The 20,622-nt window shown below is 41.2% G+C and overlaps 1 long non-coding RNA gene across 2 annotated transcripts; it reads left to right on the top strand.

Moving 5' to 3' along the window:
* Positions 1 to 775: 775 nt before the first annotated feature.
* LOC141408514 (uncharacterized) lies at positions 776 to 14,893 on the top strand. Of its 2 annotated transcripts, XR_012423667.1 has the most exons (3): positions 776 to 909; positions 12,385 to 12,611; positions 14,282 to 14,893. It is a non-coding gene; the product is annotated as an uncharacterized lncRNA (long non-coding RNA). The 2 variants fall into 2 exon arrangements; XR_012423666.1 differs by lacking the exon at positions 776 to 909 and having other exon boundaries at positions 11,522 to 12,611.
* Positions 14,894 to 20,622: the final 5,729 nt, after the last annotated feature.

Here is a 20,622-nt window from a genome sequence, read left to right as displayed (position 1 = left end):
ACAATTTAGAGTATGAACTTTCAATTTATTTCAGCCTACTTTTAAAGCAACAAATGAAAGAAAATAAACAATCAGATGGAGGCAATTCATGATAATGCACATTCTTTTTTCTTTCTTTCTTTTTTTTTTTTTTGAGATGGAGTTTCGCTCTTGTCACCCAGGCTGGAGTGCAATGGCATGATCTCGGCTCACTGCAACCTTTGCCTCTGGGTTCAAGCAGTTCTCCTGCCTCAGCCTCCTGAGTAGCTGGGATTACAGGCATGTGCCACCACGCCCAGCAGATCTTTGTATTTTTAGTAGAGACGGGGTTTCACCATGTTGGCAAGGCTGGTCTTGAACTCCTGACCTCAGGTGATCCACCCACCTTGGCCTCCCAAAGTGCTGGGATTACAGGCAGTAGCCACTGCACCCAGCCAACGTTAATGCACCTTCTGCATTGTTACCTAGAAAGAAAGATACATGAACTTCACCCAGCAAAACATTTTTCACATTTCTAACTGGGCATAAACAAGCATCATTTGGCTATGACCTGGAGGAGCTGAGCTCTCCAGCTATGGGCAAGGACAGGGCTGGGCTCTCCCCAACCCAAGAAGGTGTGCTGCTGTGGCCACTGGTATGGTTTGGATTTGTGTTCCCACCCAAATCTCATGTCGGACTGTAATCCCCAATGTTGGAGGAGGGGCCTGGTGGGAGGCGATTGGATCATGGAGGCAGATTCCCCCCTTGCTGTTCTTCTGATAGTGAGTTCTCACAAGATCTGGTTGCTTAAAAGTGTGTAGCTCCTCCCTCTGCTCTGTCTTCCTCCTTCTCCAGACATACAAGACATACCTGCTTCCCCTTTGCCTTCCGCCACGATTGTAAATTTCCTGAGGCTTCCCCAGTTATGCTTCCTGTACGGCCTGTGGAACTGTGAGTAAATTAAACCTCTTTTCTTTATAAATTACCCAGTCTCAGGTAGTTATGTATGGCAACGTGAGAAAGGACTAATACAGCCGCATTATTCAAATTCCTCAGGAAGCTTTGACAGAATTGTTTCTATAAGCCAGGACAACCATTCCCTTGCACACCATGCAGAAGAGCCATTAGGAACAGTGACCTTTCTGATTGTCTAGGGACTGAGCCAGAGGGTGACACCACAGGGAGAGGGATAAGTGAGAAAGGGCATTTGCTGGTTGGCTAGAGTTTCTCCTGAGCGTGAAGAGACCCCTGCTGGGACTCCCAGAAATATTTGGAAGGAGCAGAAGGGTCTGGTGGTAGTGGTTTAACACAGCTTTTTGCAGGATGTTTAATAAGGAGATGCCACAAATCCACAGGGCCTACGCTGCTATTCTCATAAGCACTGGCAGGAAAATGAGAAAGAAGAGGAATAGGAGAGAGGGACTGCTTTGTCCAGATACTTTGATTTCTTTATCCTTCTGGAGAAAGGTTTGTCTTCAACTACACTAAATTTTGATATGAAAGTAGATGTAGGTTTCCTACCAGGTACAAGGCATACCAGACCTTGCTATAATAGGGGATTCCAGTGGGAGTTCTCTTCCTGCCACCTGCCCACATTAGCCAGGACCCTTTGTTCTGGCTGTGGTCAAGTGCCCATGCCTTTGCCCAAGAAGTAAAGTACTGTGTCTGGAAGCTCCTACCAGAATCACATGGTTGGAGAGGGGAAGAAACAGTTTCAGAAGAGATAGTGGGTGCTTTTCTGAGTAAACAAAAAAATTAATATCTACTGCACTGTCTTATGTATTAAAACATTTTCCCCCAAAAGCTTATGTAAAATAAAATTATTTATTAAAAATATCACCTATAATTATATAATGGTAGTGTAATGGTTTTTTGTTTCTGATTGTATTTTCCCATTTCCTTCTCACCTGATTACATTTGTAGGCATTGAAAAAATTATCACCAATACAGGCTAGATACTACTGTATTTTTTGCTTTTACGTTGATTTCTTCCTGTGTTGCCTTCAGTCACTATCATCCAAAATTGATTTTAATGGTTAGGACTGACGGAATATTTAAATTAGTGAATAGTCAGAGGCTAGCTTTGTAAATTCCAAGAGTAATAAGACATGGTTCTTGCCTCCAAGGAACTTACCATCCTATGAGAGAGAGAGAGAGATTTGGGATAAACCTCATTTTCCTTGGCTTCATGCTTCCATATGGAGGCAGTCCCACTAGAGCAACACTCATGATCTCTGGCCCCATCCCTTCCTCTCACACCTTCTGGGTGAGGAGGGCTGCCTTCTCTTTGAGAAAGAACAGAGCATAAGTGGCTCAGTGACCCCCTTTATTCTTTTATTTGGGATATATTTACCTGAAGAAAGTATACATTCTTTCTGACTCCTCCATGTGAATGTTCAGGGTCAGGGTTGGCGGAGATTTGTGGAAGTTCAGAACCAGCAGGGATGGTGCATGGTATGTCTAACTCATAGCCATTTTGGCTCCAGATCTTTGCTACATTCTCCAGTGTTAACTTTATCAGTAATAAAGGTGATGTTTTTATCTTGATCTACCAAGCTCCTTTATTTTTTCAATTTATTTCTAACTTGGATAGCAGACTGAGGGTTGTTCCTGATTGACTATCTTAAAATGTCAGAAATGTATATAGGTTATTTTAGTATAATATTGTGCCCCTACTAAGAGAGAGAGATGCAGGTGTTATAGAAGTACGGGGTGGGAAGGGGCACTTAGCAGAAACTGGAGGTCCAGGAGAAACTTCTAGAAGGAAAAGACATGAACTGAATCATGGTGGATGGAAAGAATTAGGAGAAAGAAGACAGAAAGGTATTCTGGGCAAAAATAAATAAATAAAAATAAAAATTAAAATTAAACATTTATAAAGTCACAGAGATTTGAAGAATCATAGAATGTGAAGGGAATTGGTTTGATGACTAGAACTTAAAAAGTGTGGTAGAAAGATAAGGCTTAAGAGGTAGGTGGGTAGCAGGTGTTGAAGAGCCTATGCACTGTGCCAAAGAACTTGTATTTCATCCTGTGGGCAAAGGGGAGTTGCTGAAGGGTTTAAAGCAAGGGAGGTCAGATGTGCACTTTAGATAGGTGACATTGTAGAGAGTGGATATAAGGGGCCAAAATTAGGAGTAGGGTGATCTGCTAGAAGATTGTTTTTGTAGTTTAAGAAAGAATTGAGCATCCAAACCAGTGTACATCTTAGAAGTTCAGATTTAGGAAGACATAGAATATATTAAATTAGCAGAACTTGGCAATTGACAAAATGTGTGTTGGGGTGGGTGAGTCTACAATCACTGTCAGTTTTTGGGTTGGTGACTTAGATAAATGGTATGTATTAGTTCATTTTCATGCTGCTGATAAAGACATATCCGAGACTGAGTAATTTACAAAAGAAAGAGGTTTAATGGACTTACAGTTCCACATGGCTGGGGAGCCCTCACAATCATGGTAGAAGGCAAGGAGGAGCAAGTCACACCTTACATGGATGGTGGTAGGCAAAGAGAGAGCTTGTGCAGGGAAACTCCCCTGATGAAACCATCAGATCTCATGAGACTTATTGACAATCACGAGAATAGCATGGGAAAAATCTGCCCCCATGATTCAGTTACCTCCCACCAAGTCCCTCCTATAACACATGGGAATTCAAGGTGAGATTTTGGTGGGGACACAGGCAACCATATCATGGTAGAAGTGCCATTAAGAGTAACTGGAAATCTAGAAAAAGGAACAGTTTGGGATTGGAATAGGTAGGGAAGTTAATAATTTCTGTAATATTCAATTTAGCTTATGTTTATTTTGAGATGTTTCTGGGACTTCCAATGGCCATGTCTAGCAGGCAGGTGAATGAATGAATCTGAAATTCATAGGCTGGTGTTATGGTTAATTCTGAGTGTCAACTTGATTGGATTGAAGGATACAAAGTATTCAACCTGGGCGTGTCTGTGAGGGTGTTGCCAAAGGAGATTAACATTTGACTCAGTGGGCTGGGAAAGGCAGACCCACCCTTAATCTGGTGGGCACAGTCTAATCAACTGCCAGTGAGGCTAGGATATAAGCAATCAGAAAGTGTGAAAAGAGAGATTGGTCTAGCCTCGCAGCCTACATCTTTCTCCTGTGCTGGATGCTTCCTGTCCTTGAACATTGAACTCCAAGTTCTTCAGTTTTGGAACTCAGACAGGCTCTCCTTGCTCCTTAACCTGCAGACGGCATGTTGTGGGACATTGAGACTGTGTGAGTTAATACTTAATAAACTCCTCTTTTATATATATATATGTATATATATGGAATATATATATATATATTCCATTAGTTCTATCCTTCTAGAGAACCTTAATACAGATTTTTGTACCAGGAGTGGTTCTAGAGGAACAGAATATTAAACATGAAGTTATTTTGTTGGTTTGGGAGTTTCTGGAGTTGCCTGCTTAATATGATTAGACCCCAAAATGCTAAGGACTCTACTTCTAATAGTATGGAGAACCCTGATAGTCCTTGGCATGAACTGTTTAGAGAGTTACACAAAATAAATGCATTTGACACTCCTGATTAATTACTCATGAGAGTCCAGGAGTTTAGTGACTCTATACATAATACCTTTTACCATATGCGGAGAACCAAGGAATATAATGGCGCTGGTTGGTTGCTCCTAAATTCAGTGGGCAAAGTGATGAAAGAAAATGATGAACTCAGGGATTCTATCTTGAGGCTTCAGAAGCAGATACTGAGCCTCAAATCTGCTAAGATTGCCCCAAGTGAGAGGTATCTCCTGTAGAGAAAGAGCTGAAATTCTGGAAAAACAGACATAAGCTCTTATCATGCCAGTGGCTGACCTGCAACAAAAGGTGCATGCACAGTCTCGCCAGGTGTCTACTGTTAAAGTGAGGGCATTGATTGGAAATGAATGGGACCCTGCAACTTAGAATAGGAATGTGTGGGAGTACCCTGATGAAACTGGGGATGCTGAGTTTGTAAACTCTGATGAACCTTTTTTGCCAGAAGAAACAGCTTCCCCATCCCCAGTAATGGCAACATCCCCTCCCTGACCCATGATGCCATCAACCTTTCCACATTTGTCTGAGGAGATAAACCCTGCACTGCCTGAGGCAACAGTGATGGACTTCGCTGGGGCAGTTGCCTGGCAAGATAATATTGATTCTCCTCAGGAGCTGCCACCAACACCCCTGTTTGCTCCAAGGCCTATAAATAGACTAAAGTCCTGGCGGGCCCCTAGAGGTGAGGTTGAGGGTGTGACCCATGAGGAGGTGCGCTACACACAAAAAGAACTGCTTGAGTTTTCTGATTTATATAAACAGAAATCTGGAGGACTGGCATGGGAATGGATATTAAGGGTGTGGGATAATGGCGGAAGGAAAATAGAGTTGGATCAGGCTGAATTTATTGATTTGGCTCACTAAGTAGGGACTGTGCATTTAATGTTGCAGCTTGGGGAGTTAAATAAAGTTCTAATAGTTTATTTTCTTGGTTAACTGAAATGTGGATTGAAAGATGGTCCACTGTGAGGGACCTGGAAATGCCTGATGGCCCTTGGGTTAACATAGAGGAAGGGATCCAAAGGCATAGGGGGATTGGGATGGTGTAGTGGATTAGCCACTTTAGACCTACTTGTCCCAGCTGGGAGAGTCCAGAAGATATACCCTTGACCAATGCCTTGAGAAATACATCTGTGAGGGCAGCACCTGCGTCTTTGAAGAGCCCTGTAATTGCTCTTCTCTGTATGTCATATCTAACAGTGGGAACCACAGTGACTCAACTGCAAAATTTAAATAAAATAGGAATAGTTGGATCCCAAGGTGGCAGGGGCCAAGTGGTGGCACTCAACCATCAAAGGCAAGGTGGGCATAGCTACCATAATGAACAGCAGAGGCAGAGTGGCAATCAGAATAGTCTGACTCATCTAGAGCTCTGGCATTGGCTAATTAATCATGGTGTTCCTATAAGTGAAATTGATAGGAAGCCTACCGAATTCCTAATTAATTTATATAAGCAGAAAACTTAAAGGTCGAATGGACAAAAGACTAACTTGAATTATAAAAACAGAATCACGGCCCCGCAATCAATTTTCAGAATTAAGCCAGTTTACAGACCCAGAACACTTTGAATGAAAAGGAGGCCGGGTCCCCTTGAGGAAGGACCCCATTATATTACCAGCAGTTTGTGCAGTGAATCTTTCTCCCATCCTTCTCCAAGGAGACCTCTGGCCGTTTATCAGAGTAACTGTGCATTGGGGCAAGGGAAATGATCAGACATTTCGGGGACTACTGGACACTGGCTCTGAGCTGACGTTGATTCCAGGGCACCCAAAACGTCACTGTGGTCCCCCAGTTAAAGTAGGGGCTTATGGAGGTCAGGTTATTAATGGAGTTTTAGCTCAGATCTGACTTACAGTGGATCCAGTGGGTCCCTGGACTCATCCTGTGGTCATTTCCCCCGTGCCAGAATGCATAATTGACATAGACATACTTAGCAGCTGGAAGAACCCCCACATTGGCTCCCTGACTGGTAGGGTGAGGGCTTTTATGGTAGGAAAGGCCAAGTGGAAGCCATTAGACCTGCCTCTACCTAGAAAAATAGTAAATCAAAAACAATATTGCATCCCTGGAAGGATTGCGGAGATTAGCGCCACCATCAAGAACTTGAAAGATGCAGGTGTGTTGATTCCCACCACATCCCCATTCAACTCTCCCATTTGCCCTGTGCAGAAGAAGGTGGATCTTGGAGAATGACAGTGGATTATCATAAGCTTAACCAAGTGCTGACTCCAATTGCAGCTGCTATACCAGCTGTGGTTTGATTGCTTGAGCAAATTAACACACCTCCTAGTACCCGGTGTGCAGCCATTGACTTGGCAAATGCTTTTTCTCCATTCCTGTCCATAAGGCCCACCAGGAGCAATTTGCCTCAGCTGGCAAGGCTGTCAATATACCTTTACCACCCTCCCTCGGGGCTATATTAACTCTCTGGCTTTGTGTCATAATCTTATTTGAAGAGTTCTTGATCGCTTTTCGCTTCCACAGAATATCACATTGGTCCATTGCATTGATGATGTTATCCTAATTGGAGCCAGCAAACAAGAAGTAGCAAAAACACTGGACTTATTGGTAAGACATTTGCATGCCAGAGGATGGGAAATAAAATCTGACTAAAATTTGGAGACCTTCTACCTCAGTAAAATTTCTAGGGGTCCTATGGTGTAGGACCTGTTGAATTACTCCTTCTAAGGTGAAGGATAAGTTGCTGCACTTGCCCCCTCCTACAACCAAGAAAGAGGCACAACACCTAGTGGGCCTATTTGGATTTTGGGGGTAACACATTCCTCATTTGAGTATATTATTCCTGCCCATTTATCGAGTGACCTGAAAGGTTGCCAGTTTCGAATGTGGTCCGGAGCAGGGGAAGGCTCTGCAACAGGTCCAGGATGCTGTGCAAGCTGCTCTGCTACCTGAGCCATATGACCCAGCAGAAAGGGAAAGAGGACTTGGAAGAAGCATGATCGGCAAATTGGTGACAAATTTGGGGAAGAGGTACGTGGACGGACCTTTGTGAATGGTCAAAAACTGTGAAGATATTTGTATCCCATGTGAGTGTTCACCAACGGGTGACCTCAGCAGAGGAGGATCAGTCCACAATGGAGTAAGGAAGAGTATGCATGGAATACAAGAGATTCATTAGGGCATGTGTCAGTATTAGCATGGCCTGTGATTAAGGTCAGTGGAAAACTACAACAGCCCAATCCAGGCAGGACTACAGATGACCCAGACCCTTCAGGAATGAAGGTTTGGGCCACTCCAACAGGAAAGAAAACACGACCTGCTGAGATGCTTGCTGAAGGCAAACGGAATACAAAATGGGTAGTAGAAGAAAGTAGTCATCAATACCAGCCACGACCACGTGACCAGTTGCAGAAATGAGGACTGTAATTGTCATGAGTATTTCCTCCTTCTTTTGTTAGAAACATGTTTGTGCATGTATACACTTGTGCTAAGGAAATAGCTTCATTTTATTTCCTTTCTCCTTTATCATGTGACATAAGATTTATTGACTTTGCATCAGCATTTAAGTATTGTTAACTTTATGTAATAGTATTGGGGTTGAGGATTGGTGCATTTCTGTTTGTATGAAGGATGGTTAGTATTATGTTAGGCGTAATTATGACCTTATTATTATCTTGATTTGCAGATTAGGTATGATCTCAGGAGATGTGTAAGAGTTCAAGTTGACAGGGGGTGCAGTCATGATGGCTAATACTGAGTGTCAACTTGATTGGATTGAGGGATACAAAGTATTGATCTTGGGTGTGTCTGTGAGAGTGTTTCCAAAGGAGATTAACATTTGAATCAGTGGTCTGGGAAAGGCAGACCCACCCTTAATCTGGTGGGCACAGTCTAATCAGCTGCCAGTGCGGCTAGAATATAAACAGGTAGAAAATGTGAAAAGAGAGACTGGCCTAGCCTCCCAGCCTACATCTTTCTCCTGTGCTGGATGCTTCCTGCCCTCGAACATCAAACTCCAAGTTCTTTAGTTTTGGAACTCGGACAGCCTCTCCTTGCTCCTTAGCCTGCAGACGGCCTATGGTGGGACCTTGTGATCATATGAGTTAATACTTAATAAATTCCACTTTAATATATGTGTGTGTGTGTATGTATATATATATATCTCATATTATATATATATATCTCATATTATATATATATATGCACATATATATATATATCTCCCTCTAGAGAACCCTAATATAGCTGGTTATAGTTGGAGATACAGATTTGGGAGTTATCAGCTTAAAAGTGGTAATGCAAGAGTATGAGAAGTTTAAGGAGAGAGAAGAGCAGTGGGCCAAAGAAAGACCCTCAGCTTTGTTGGGGAAGTGGAGTGAAGGAACAGCAAACACTGTCCTTCACACAGATCCCTCCACTGTCTCCGGGGTCAAACTCCAGTGAAGTTCAGCTTGTACACAAGATCAAAGGTGAAGGAAATTTTTTATTCAGGTTAATAATGTACTTCTAAAAGCTACTGTTTATTTTCCTGTAGTCAACTATATAAGAGTATAGTCCCAAGATGGGTGGGAGACCTTTACTCTCCTTTTTATGAGAGGATTATGTTAGACTGAATATTTCCCTGTTTACTCACATATCCCTCATAAAGGCAGGAAGAGTAGCTAACACAGTTGTGCAGTTTTGGGGTATTCCTTGGAGACCATTTTTACTGGGGCATAGAGGAAGGGTACTGAAAAACATTATATGAGTCCATCTCTCAATCCTCCTTTTTCCTTATTTGGATATCAACTAAGTTTGTGCAGGTGAATGTGGAGGTAGACTGAGTTTTATCTGCAGCCAAGTTCTCTCCAGAAGTGTCTTTCAGCTACAGCTTCAGAAATTTAGAAAATAGAAGAATTAGTTCTCATATTCATGCTGCATTTTCCAGGTCAGGCCAATCCTATCCTATGAGGTTCTCAAGCACTTACCTGGCCAATTAATGCTGTCAGTGCTTTGAATTGCATTTAACTGCCAGAGTTTGTGTGTGCTCTCTAATATTCAGAACGCTGGTGAGAACACAGGGCAACAGGAGATCCCTAATTTTCCTAGTAACATCCCTAACCCTTGCCTATATTAGAAATGTATAACTCACGAACACCATACACTATTTACTTTGAGCTCTGAAGGAGTTTTGGTTGTTATCTCTTCTCAATGTAGCTGCTATTTCAGGTGTAGAATGACCAGCTATAATCAGAACAATTAGTCTGAAACTCTAAATGGGTGATTTATCTGGTGACCAAAAGCTAAAGGCGAAAATCAATATGGATTTTCCAACAACAAAAAAATTAACATTAGGTTAAGATGGAACATAACTGGTAACCATTAAATTGTTTTTGGGCAATACTTGGAACATAAGCATTCTTATGCAGTTTGGTATGAGAACTATTATCCGTTCTCTGGGTCAGAAGAGGTTAGAGATAAAGCGCTTGCCAGTGAGATGCCTGGCCTTATCTTAGTATGTAAAAGATCCTGATTTTCCTTTAGGCAGCTGGTCAAGAGCCTTTCATGATCAACCAAGTATGATGTTAAGAGCATTTGTGAGTTAGCTCTTGGCACTGAAATGTTGGTATTAATGATGGGATAATAAAGACACAATTATACAATCTAAGAATTTGACATTTCCACCCTCTTTCACAGACAGCTGAGGAATTCTCCTTGAGGATATTTCCTAAATAATATTGAACCCATCTACTTCTTTAAATCTTATTGACGCACTTTGGTGAAAGCCATCATATTTTACTCTTCCTTCCCGATTGGCCATTCTCCAAACAGAGCAGTTGTTTTCAAAAGCATAAAACACATGCAATTTCTCTAATCAAGACTCGCCAGTGACTTTTCATTTTATTTAGTAAACATTGGGGCTGTTTACTGTGGCCTACTGAAATCCACATGATTTGGTTTTATCTTTTTTCTAATTTCTCCTTTATGTCTACCATGTTCTAGTTTCATTGCCTTCTCTCGGTTTATTGAACGTACTGAGCTCTTTCCTGCCACTGGGCCTTTGCCCTTTCTCCTTTCTCTTCCTAGAAATATCTGTCTTGACTGTTTACATATCTGACTCCTTTTATTCTTAAGATCTCAGCTCAGATTGCACCTACTTAGAGGAAACTTCCTTGATCTTTTTTCTCCAACCTCTCTTTATCATATCACCCTTTCATTTACTTCATAGCACTTACATTAATTGGAAATTATCTTCTTTATTCATTCCTTTAATTGTCTATTATCTATCACACCCAACTAGAGTGCAAACTTTATAAATGCAGGGAATGTCTCAAACCTGGAAGAGTGCATGCCCCCAAAACTTTTGTTGATGGAATTAATCACAAGCTGCGATATAAAGATATTGCAAATGATAGAAACATAAACTTAGGTTTCCACTCTCCATTTCCACAGCAAATAGTGGTAGTTTTCTGTATCTATTTCTTGAGATGTGGGGGGCAGACAGCACCCAAGATTAATAAGTCAATTGAGCTAATGAATTGATGTTTCAAAATTCTTAGTTGTGAAGAAATCTTTAAAAGGCAAGAGAATGAAGAAAGAAAATGGGTTTGAATGCCTAGAATTTGGCTTTGAATATCAAGAGCCAAAACCTTGAGGGAAATACAGTATAGAGCTTATGCAGAAAACAATAGATTCAAAAGAATGCATGATGGGGTAAAATCTTGTCTTTTGCTCCTTGATTAACTGGGAGAAAAAGTTGACCAACTGAAGGGAGGAGAGAGAAAGGCTAGATAGCGGGGTGTCAGAGACTGAGTAATGGACATGGGTCCCTTTGAAGGCTCTGAAAGACTTGAGGATTAGAGAACATTAGAAGATCGAAGTCCCATGTCCTGCTGGAAACTCGGAGAAGAGATAGACTCATAGCAAGCCATATTCAATGTGGTGGTAGTGGTAGTGGTGGTAGTGTTGCCATAGTTAAGTAGAAATGGTGACCAGTCAGGACTAGCAGAGAGAAAACTAGCACCACTAACTATCCACTTCACCTTGAGCCTTAATGATGCTTCCTTTTTTTTTTTTTTTTTTTTTTTTTTGGTTTGAAACAGTCTCACTTTGTTGCCTAGGCTGGGGGCATTGGTGCGATCTCGGCTGACTGCGACTTCCGCCTCCCAAGTTCAAGTGATTCTCCTGACTCAGCCTCCTGAGTAGCTGGGACTACAGGTGCACACCACCACACCCAGCTAATTTTTTTTTTTTTTTTTGTATTTTTAGTAGAGACTGGGTTTCACCATGTTGGCCAGGCTGGTCTGGAACTCCTGACCTCAAGTGATCTGCCCGTCTCGGCCTCCCAAAGTGCTGAGATTATAGGCGTGAGCCACTGCGCTCAGTCTGAGCCTTGATGATGTTTCAGAGTCCCAGGTGGCATGAGTGAAGAGCTAGGCTGAGAAGGGCAAATGAGTGTTGGGGGTGGGGGGAAGTGAGGGAGTACAGGAGAAGCAGAGAGAGAGAGAGAGAGAGAGAAAACTCATGGTGGAGAGAGAGAGAGAACTCATAGTGGGTGGAGAGAGAGAGAGAGAGAGAGAGAGAGAGATACAGAGTGAGATAAAACTCATAGTGGGTATGGGATGGGCACAGAGAAACCTGTGAGGTTTTTGTAGGGAGGACTGCAGACAATGGGTGGCAGGTGCAGTGGAAACAGCTGCTGTAAACCAGGGCCAGCTGAACAGAGGCCAGCACAGAGTTCACCTTGCCACAGGCTCCTTTCCCATGTTGCCAGGATGATACAAAATCCCTTGCTACCTCACATACTTTACTTCAATCACTGGGAAAGAGAAGGTAAAATTAAGGAGGAGTTTGGAAATCTTAAATTAACTGAATTTTTTTTTTTTTTTTTTTTTTTTTGAGACGGCGTTTCGCTCTTGTTTCCTAGGCTGGAGTGTAGTGGCGTGATCTGGGCTCACTGCAGCCTCTGCCTCCAGAGTTCAAGCGATTCTCCCACCTCAGCCTCCTGAAAATTAACTGAATATTTAAGCCAGAAAGAGCCATTCTGACTTTTAAAGCAGGATGATTGAATTTACTTTGAATTACAAGATTTTATTTTCTTCCCATTGGTGAAAGTGGGAGCTTGGAAACTAACAAAGTTCAATTATGAGAAAAGTAAGTCATATTCTTGCAAATCTGAATCCATGATTATACTAAAATTCAATTCATACTCCCTAAGTTGTTCATTTTAAAATCTGTCTGTGTATATATGTCTGATGTTGAGTGACTAGTAAATGGGTTTTGGTCTTGTGTTTTTTTTTTTTTCTTGCAGGTACTGATAGGACTTTGTGAAACTAAATGGGAGAACTCGATCAGGCTGCTCATTCAGAGTGAATGACAAGGCTAAGGCAGAATAGGCTTTTCTTTTATCCTGAGGCTTTGGAAAGAGAGAAAACACTTTTGATGGGATTTAGAAACATAATGTAGGAAGAAATTTTTTTCCAGATATTTTTGTTGTATTCACTTTTCCTCAAGAAAATCTAAACAAGTCAGACTATTACAGAAATAAAAGAAGGAAGAGGGTTCATAATCTGAATTAGAAAATAATTCTTAGTAATACAAAAGCAGTGCTCCTCTTTTCTTATGTGCTTGTTTATGGATCATTAGCCATTTGACAGGGGAGCTTGGGAGAAGACAAACTAAAAACTAAAACACTAAGGACGAGTAGCCAATGAAGATCGATCATAAAAGACAGCCTGTTGGTAGTTGCCATTCATTGAGAAAATATAATTTAATTTAAAAAGCTATCAACTTAATTTCACCTGTTAGAGAGTGGAAAGAAGGCGACCTTTTGGTAATATCACGTTTCTTGTTTTTTTCACCAAGAAATGTGGAAAAATCTCTTCATTACGAGAACCCAGAAACCTAGCACCATCTCCCTGACTTGACCACAACTATTTTTTTGTACCTGTACTTCTGCTGGTATCAACCTGGAAAGTCTATAGTTATACAGGATCATATTTGTTATAACCAAGTTTTTTTCCTATATTGAATTTCAGTAATATTTCTGCATCCTGCAGCCTGTCAATGTTTTAGTTTTTCCCTGTGTGTTCTTCTATACTCTTCTCACCTGTATGGTCCTCCTCTCATGTCTGACATGGTCTGTGTCAGCATTGTGCTCAGCAAGATTTAACTTGTGCTAAGTTTGTGTTCTGAGGACTCGGTAAACAGAATGCTTTTTACCGAGTCCTCACAACACATGCTCCCACACTCCCAGCTACTCGTGCTCCCACACTCTCTTGGTCTCTTTCCTTTCCCTCTCCTCTCCTTCAACTCCTTCCCCAACTAACCACGACCCTCACAAAACTCACCCCACTTCCCCCTTAAATGTTGGCCCTGCTAAACAGGAGGCAGTTTCTCTGCACAGTAAGATACAACTTCCTCTTCAAGGGAGACCAGTTGGAGACCCAAGTGTGTGTTTTGGAAAAACGAGAGGGAGGTGCCTGCAGAGGGAGAGGCTAAAGGGAGAAGAAACAAGGATGTGGGTGGAAACAAGATTAGAAGGAAGTGAGAAGGTGGGGAGAAGAATACTGAGGGGGTGAAGGAGCTGTGTCTAAGGCACAGTGTTACCTTTAAATAGAGGAAGAGGAAAACTTCCTGTGAGATAGAAGGTAATGAATTAAGAGGGAGAGATTTTGATTTGGCCATTTTGACCTGAGCATTTAGACACTGTGATTTCTACAGAGTTGGGAGAGGTTTTGAGAAAGCCCCAATATTAAAGTTCATTCTTTGACAGGAGTGAGGTGGATATTACCATTATTTAGTGATCTTTTCCTGTGTTGCAGACCCAGAACCATTGCACCTGTCGCTATGACTACAAATGACTACGATTACTCCCATTTCACAGGGGAAGAGAGCTGAATTATCTTGGAGTTTCTCCTTTGATACAGCAATTGTACAGGTGAATATCAATGCTGTCTGCAAAGAGCAAATAACATTATTTTAACTCTCTGTTCTAAAGTCAAGTAGTAAGGTTTACGTGGTCTTACCTCATTGTAGGAGGTTAAGAATTTTAAGAAAATTTAAAGAAAGTTTGAAATACAAGATTGAAGGTGGAATAAGGACAGAGAATCATGTGTGTGTGTGTGTGTGTGTGTGTGTGTGTGTGTAAGGAGGAAATGGTATATAAATAAGGGCAAGGTCTGGACACAATATATCTGAGAAGGTAGAAGGGAAAATAGCTGAGTAGCTGTTCTCAATGAAGGCACCAAAGAATTAGCTTTGATTTGGAATCTTCTCAACACAAAGAAATGATAAATGTTTGAGGTGATGGATATCTCAGTTACCCTGATTTGGTCATTACACATTGCATGCATGTGTCAAAATATCACATGTACCCCATAAAAATGTACAATAATTATGTATCAACAAAAACAAACAAACAAACAAAAAAGAAAGTTTGAAATCTCATTTGACAAAATATAGCCAGTAAATGTGATTCTTTTTAGTCCTGATTCTTCTCATTCAATGAAACTTTTCTGCATCAGGCATGCAATTCTTATAGGTACTTGGATTTGCATCAGAGACCTACTGGAGTTGTCCACTATTTTTAGGCTGGAAATGGAAGGAGGTAGCACTAGATTTGCAAATCCAGGCACAAAATAGATGTCGTGATTCCATCTGAGGCATGGCAGAATGTGCCTAGATTGTTTATCTTGGAGAAAAACTGAAGCTACTGAGTGAGGAGAGCAGACAGATCCAAAAATCTAAACCAAAGACTGTTGGTTGAAGGCAAAACTCTGAGGGCTGTAAAGTTTAGTTTTTGAAGTCTCTCACTTTGCCTTTCTTACACTTTTTCTTGTGCTACTACCCCACCCCAAACTTATACCACTCCTAGCATCCTTTATACAGAGAGCTGCTGCCCCCTTATCTAATTTTTGTCTTCTTAGAGGCCATGGCTGCAGTAAATATATTTTCTAGGCAAAATTATGTCACATGTATATTTGCAAATGTATTTATATGAAACAGCGACACAAAATACAATGAACTGTAAATATGGTTGTAAATATATACAAGTCCCGATCAAAATGACCCCTCTTCTTTATTTTTTCAATTCCCATTCCTACCAGCAACATTCTTTTTCGTCAGTCCACTAGTCTCACCTAGAAAATTGATTTGATAAGATAATATACTTTAAAGTGTTGTAGGCTGACAATACCTGTTGTTGCTATTAATAAGTTTTTTGTGTGTGTGAGCGCCCAGGATCTCTTCCTTCTTTTGGGAATCTTACTGTTTTCCCTTTAACCAATCGCTTTTGTATCTCCTGTTACAGGAAATAGATGGGAGTTTTTATTTCATGAGTCTGCTTCCTGGCCACAGTGATTGGTTCATAGATAAATACCACCTAATCAAGACTGGCCAATCACAGTTCTCCCCTAGGATATATATTTTTTGAACCCTTGGGGACACAATTTTCTCTCTTGTCTCTGATTTTCAAGTGTAGAAGAATATAAACCTATAGTTGCTAGTATACACGTCTCCAATTGTAGAGATTTTTCTCAAGATAAAAAGAAAAAGCAGACACATTTGAGAGGCAGAGAGTCCTACAGATATCAAGTCCCTGCTTCCTTCTGGTTTTCTCTTGAGTCTAGTTCTACTCTTGCCTTGCCTACTGTTTGCTCATAGTAGTCAACACATATATCTTCCTCCTCTCTCTCCTTTGTTTCTTCCCCCTTAAATATTAGCCAGAACTATGACTAATATATTTCCACAAGGAAGTAACTAAATCTAGGAAATTTTTCTTTTTCAAGAGGACATGGTCACAAAAATTAACAAAAAACATTTGGTGGTGTTTCATGAAGTATGGCAAGTAGAAGTGAAGCAGTTTTGAACAGAAGGTTTACTCTAATGTGTCTCAACTTCCACCACAAAAGTATTAGTCTGTACTACTCACTAAAAGGCCAGCTTTGCCAACGATCTGTTGAGAACTTAAGTAGATGAACTGGTGACTCTGTTTAGAATGAACAGCAATGCCCAGCTACTTCCTGAGCATTCTGAAGAAACCCAAAAGGCAAATAGGTAAGCCTGCATTAAATGATGCTTCCATATTTCTACCATGTGGGTCTGATCTCCCTAATAGCCATGTTTAGGCTTTGATGCAGCTGCTCCATGTGGCAAGATCCTGGGAAAAATCTTTGTGCTGTGATAGAGAACGTGACTGTGGATTGGCCATGCCAAGGATTTCCTGAGAACCACGCAGCCTTTCAGTTGAGCAAAGCCTGGAGTAACTGTCACAGGACATCTGAAGCAAGTGCTTATTGAGTGAAATGGCTAGCGCCATGGGCACTGTTAAAAATAAGTATCCTGTTTTATATTTTGACTGAATGTGCATGGTTGAATTTATATAAGTTAAATGTGTTTAGGAAGAGCCTCTATCCTACTTTTCTGTGCTTCAGTTTTCTCATCTGCAAAATGGGACTGTAGATTAACTGCATAGGGTTTATTTATTTTTATTTTTTAATAGAGGCAGTGTTTCACCATGTTGGCCAGGCTGGTCTCAAACTCCTGACCTCAAGTGATCCACCTGCCTTGACCTCCCAAAGTTCGGGGATTACAGGCATGAGCCACTGTGCCAGGCCTTTTTTGAGACGGAGTCTTGCTCTGTTGCCCAGGCTGGAGTGAAATGGTGCGATCTCAATCTCACCTCCCGGGTTCAAGTGATTCTCCTGCCTCAGCCTCCCTAGTAGCTGAGATAAGGGGTGCCCACCACCACACCCAGCTAATTTTTATATTTTTAATAGAGATGGGGTTTCACCATATTGGAGAGTTTATGCAGGTATTAAATGAGACATTTTATGAATAACGTCTGATAATTGCTTACTTTGGAGCAGAGGGCCTCTTGGATACTCTCAAGTTCTGACTGACTGCCTCGCTGCTTACTGAGCTCCCTGTGGGGAGAAAAATAAATTGTTGATACCAAAACAAATTTTTAAAGGACCCAGGAGATTAGTTCACTGAATCTCAAATCAAACTTTTTTCTTGTGTACCTCAGAGATAGAAATATTTATATTTTCAGTATTTTCCACTGTACAGTGGATGAATTCAAGAGCATAATATGATAACCATATAAGTTAGACAGCATATGTACACTAGTCATGTAGGAGTCAGTATATTTCTTGAGATTCTGGTTGTAACAAGTGCAATGGTGATTTTCAACTTTACGCTAGTGCTTCCATAATTAACTTGAAAAAGTTATGTGATAGGAATCTCTGCAAATCCACTCATGTGTGAGGAAGCAGTGGAAAGAGGGGACAGAAGTATATATATCTAGAGTCATGTTTCAAGATTGCCGTGTTTCTATTTTTCAGAGGTCTCAATTACTAAATCCATCCATATTCGCTATTGCTGTATGACGAATCATCTCCTACCTTGATGAGTTAAAATAAGTTGTTCATCACCTCTCATAATTTCCGTGGGTGAGGAATTCAGATAGGGCATAATAGAGATGGCTTGCCTCTAGCTCACAACGTATAGGGCCTTGACTGAAATACTTGAAGATAGGAGGCTAGAAACATTTGGAATCTCAAGCACTCACCTGTCTGGCAGTTGATGGGGCCTTAGCGGATCTATCAGCTGGAACACCCATGCATGGCTATTCTGTGTGGCCAGCATTTCCTTAAAACATGGTGACTGACTGACTAAACTGACTAAACAGTTCCCAGCTTGACTTTTCCCTTTAGCTTAGTGATTTAGGGGCCCCAAGATATATTTTCCTTTCACAAAAGGTAGCATGCAACTCAAGGGAAAATACATACAGCAAAAGAGAGAGCACGTCATGGCTAAGAAAGCTATTTATTTTCAATCCTAATGCACACTTGGAAGATGCTTCCTCAGATCCCTCATGACACTTCCCTTTTTTGCTCTGTCTCCTGCTGTCTGAGGAACACAAAGGATGCCCAACTGGATCACAGCTCACAAGATGCTCTAAATTTGACATTTCTGGGAGGATGAGAATTACTTATGGAAGTAATGGAAGCCAAATGTGTGATACACCTTACGCTTAACTTCATTTTTATCTTCCATTAGCCGTCCACTTCTGGAGAATGTCACACACTTTCTAACCACTATTTTAAAAACATTTTCTTTAGTTTTGCTATAAAGTCTTGTTTGAAAGAGAGAAAAGTAATGACGTTCCTTTAAAAAAAAATCAAGGAAGCTTTCCTATAAAGGTAAAGAAAATGTGGTTTGTGAGTCAGAAGGAGATGAGTTTGAATTCTGATTGTTTTGTATTATCTATACAATCCTGGTTCTTCAAACTCTCAGTGAGTTCTTAAAAGTCTGAGCAAGATAAGTTCTTAAAAGTCTGAGCAACTGCATAGTTGACTAACAGAAATGAAATTGGATTGGTGCCATAAGTCAAGCACACAGTTGGAAGCCAGCCAAATGACACAAAAGTCTCAAAGAAGATGACAAAAATTGTGCTGTGCAAAATCAGTTCCCAGTTGCCCTCCTGGTGTTAATGACATGATCCTGAGAAAGCCATATATGAATGAAGTAAACTGCAGTCAGGGGGTGAGCAACAGGAGGTGCAGGGCCCTCCATCTGGAGGGAGAAGTGGGGAGGAGTCTGGGAAGGGTCTGAATAGTGAACACTCTCATCAGGGTGCCGCGTAGCTGGTAAATAAGAGAGAAGCATTAAGACTCAGTGATTAGGACTTCCTGGGCACTGAATATGTCCCTTGTAATAGAGTGTCACTGACCCACGCTGTTTAGCTATCAGTATTGCTGCTTAAAAAGGGACGTTCTTTCTGAAAGATGAGAGAATTCTGTATCAGTTGGCTGAAGCTTTTAGCAAATGTTTTTTAGCAACACGTTTTGGCGAGATCACAGCCCGATCTTCACTGTGCTTGCTGTTCTTGCTGTCGTCAGGGGATGTTTTCCTTGAAGTGGTAGGATTGAGAAGGCAATTATTCTTGATGATGATGATGATGATGATGATGAAATGTGCGCAGGTTTGAACTTTGCTTCATAATTCCTGAGTGGCATTCCATTTTATTTTTATAAATCAAATTTATTCTGGCAGGTTGTTTATTTATTTATGCATTTATTGTGCTAAGAAAAATTATCCAAAAGTTAGAAATGAGGGGAAAAAAGCAGCCCATGATAGTGATAAGCTGGCTCACCATTCACAGTTAGGCCATGTTACTCTCCTATGCGATATAAACAATCTCACAGAATATCAACCTCAGACAAGGTTACTCAGAGATAAATGAGATCAAGGTTACTCTGATAAAATGAGACAAAACAAGACCATATTTTTAAAAGCACAGACAAAAACAAGGTCATAGTGTCATTCATAAAATACTGAATACTCCTTTTTCAGTCACAATGAGTGACTCCTGCTTCTTTGTCGATCACAACTTTATCCTTGTTCTAGTGTACCTCCCTATAGATAAGACTTGTTGATTTACCCAATAATAGAATTGCCTCTTTTTTATTATTTATTTATTTTTGAAACAGAGTCTCACTCTGTTGCTCAGGTTGGAGTGCAATGGCATGATTTCGGCTTATTGCAATCGCTGCCTCCCAGGTTTAAGTTATTCTCGTGCTGCAACCTCTTGAGTAGCTGGGATTGCAGGTGTCTGCCACCATACCGGGCAATTTTTTTTTTTTTTTTTTGAGACACAGGGTTTCACCATGTTGGCCAGGCTGGGCTGGAACCCCTGACCTCAGGTGATCCACCCACCTGGGCTTCCCAATGTGTTGGGATTATAGGTGTGGGCCACTGTGCCCGGCCTGCCTCTCTTTTCTAACCACACCCGATCTAGGGCAAACTCTGGCTCTCTTAAACACCCTACCCCAAATCATTCAAACAAAATTCAAAATCCAAATTCCATAATATATTCATTCTCATATTCTCTAACTGAAACATCCAACATTTCCCCCTGGTGAGTGTTCCTCCTTGCTGTCATGGGTAATAAACCCAGCTTGTTCCACTATAGGTGTGTTCCTGGTGGACTTTGGCTAAAGAGCATTAACAGAATTAAGGAAAATGGGCCGGGCGCGGTGGCTCACGCCTGTAATCCCAGCACTTTGGGAGGCCGAGGCGGGCGGACCACAAGGTCAGGAGATCGAGACCACGGTGAAACCCCGTCTCTACTAAAAAAAATACAAAAAATTAGCCGGGC

This window comes from Macaca fascicularis, chromosome 14, assembly GCF_037993035.2.
Source record: "Macaca fascicularis isolate 582-1 chromosome 14, T2T-MFA8v1.1".
Classification (NCBI taxonomy): Eukaryota; Metazoa; Chordata; class Mammalia; order Primates; family Cercopithecidae; genus Macaca; species Macaca fascicularis.
Note: the sequence above shows the minus strand (reverse complement) of the source record. Positions and strands in the feature narration are given on the sequence as shown.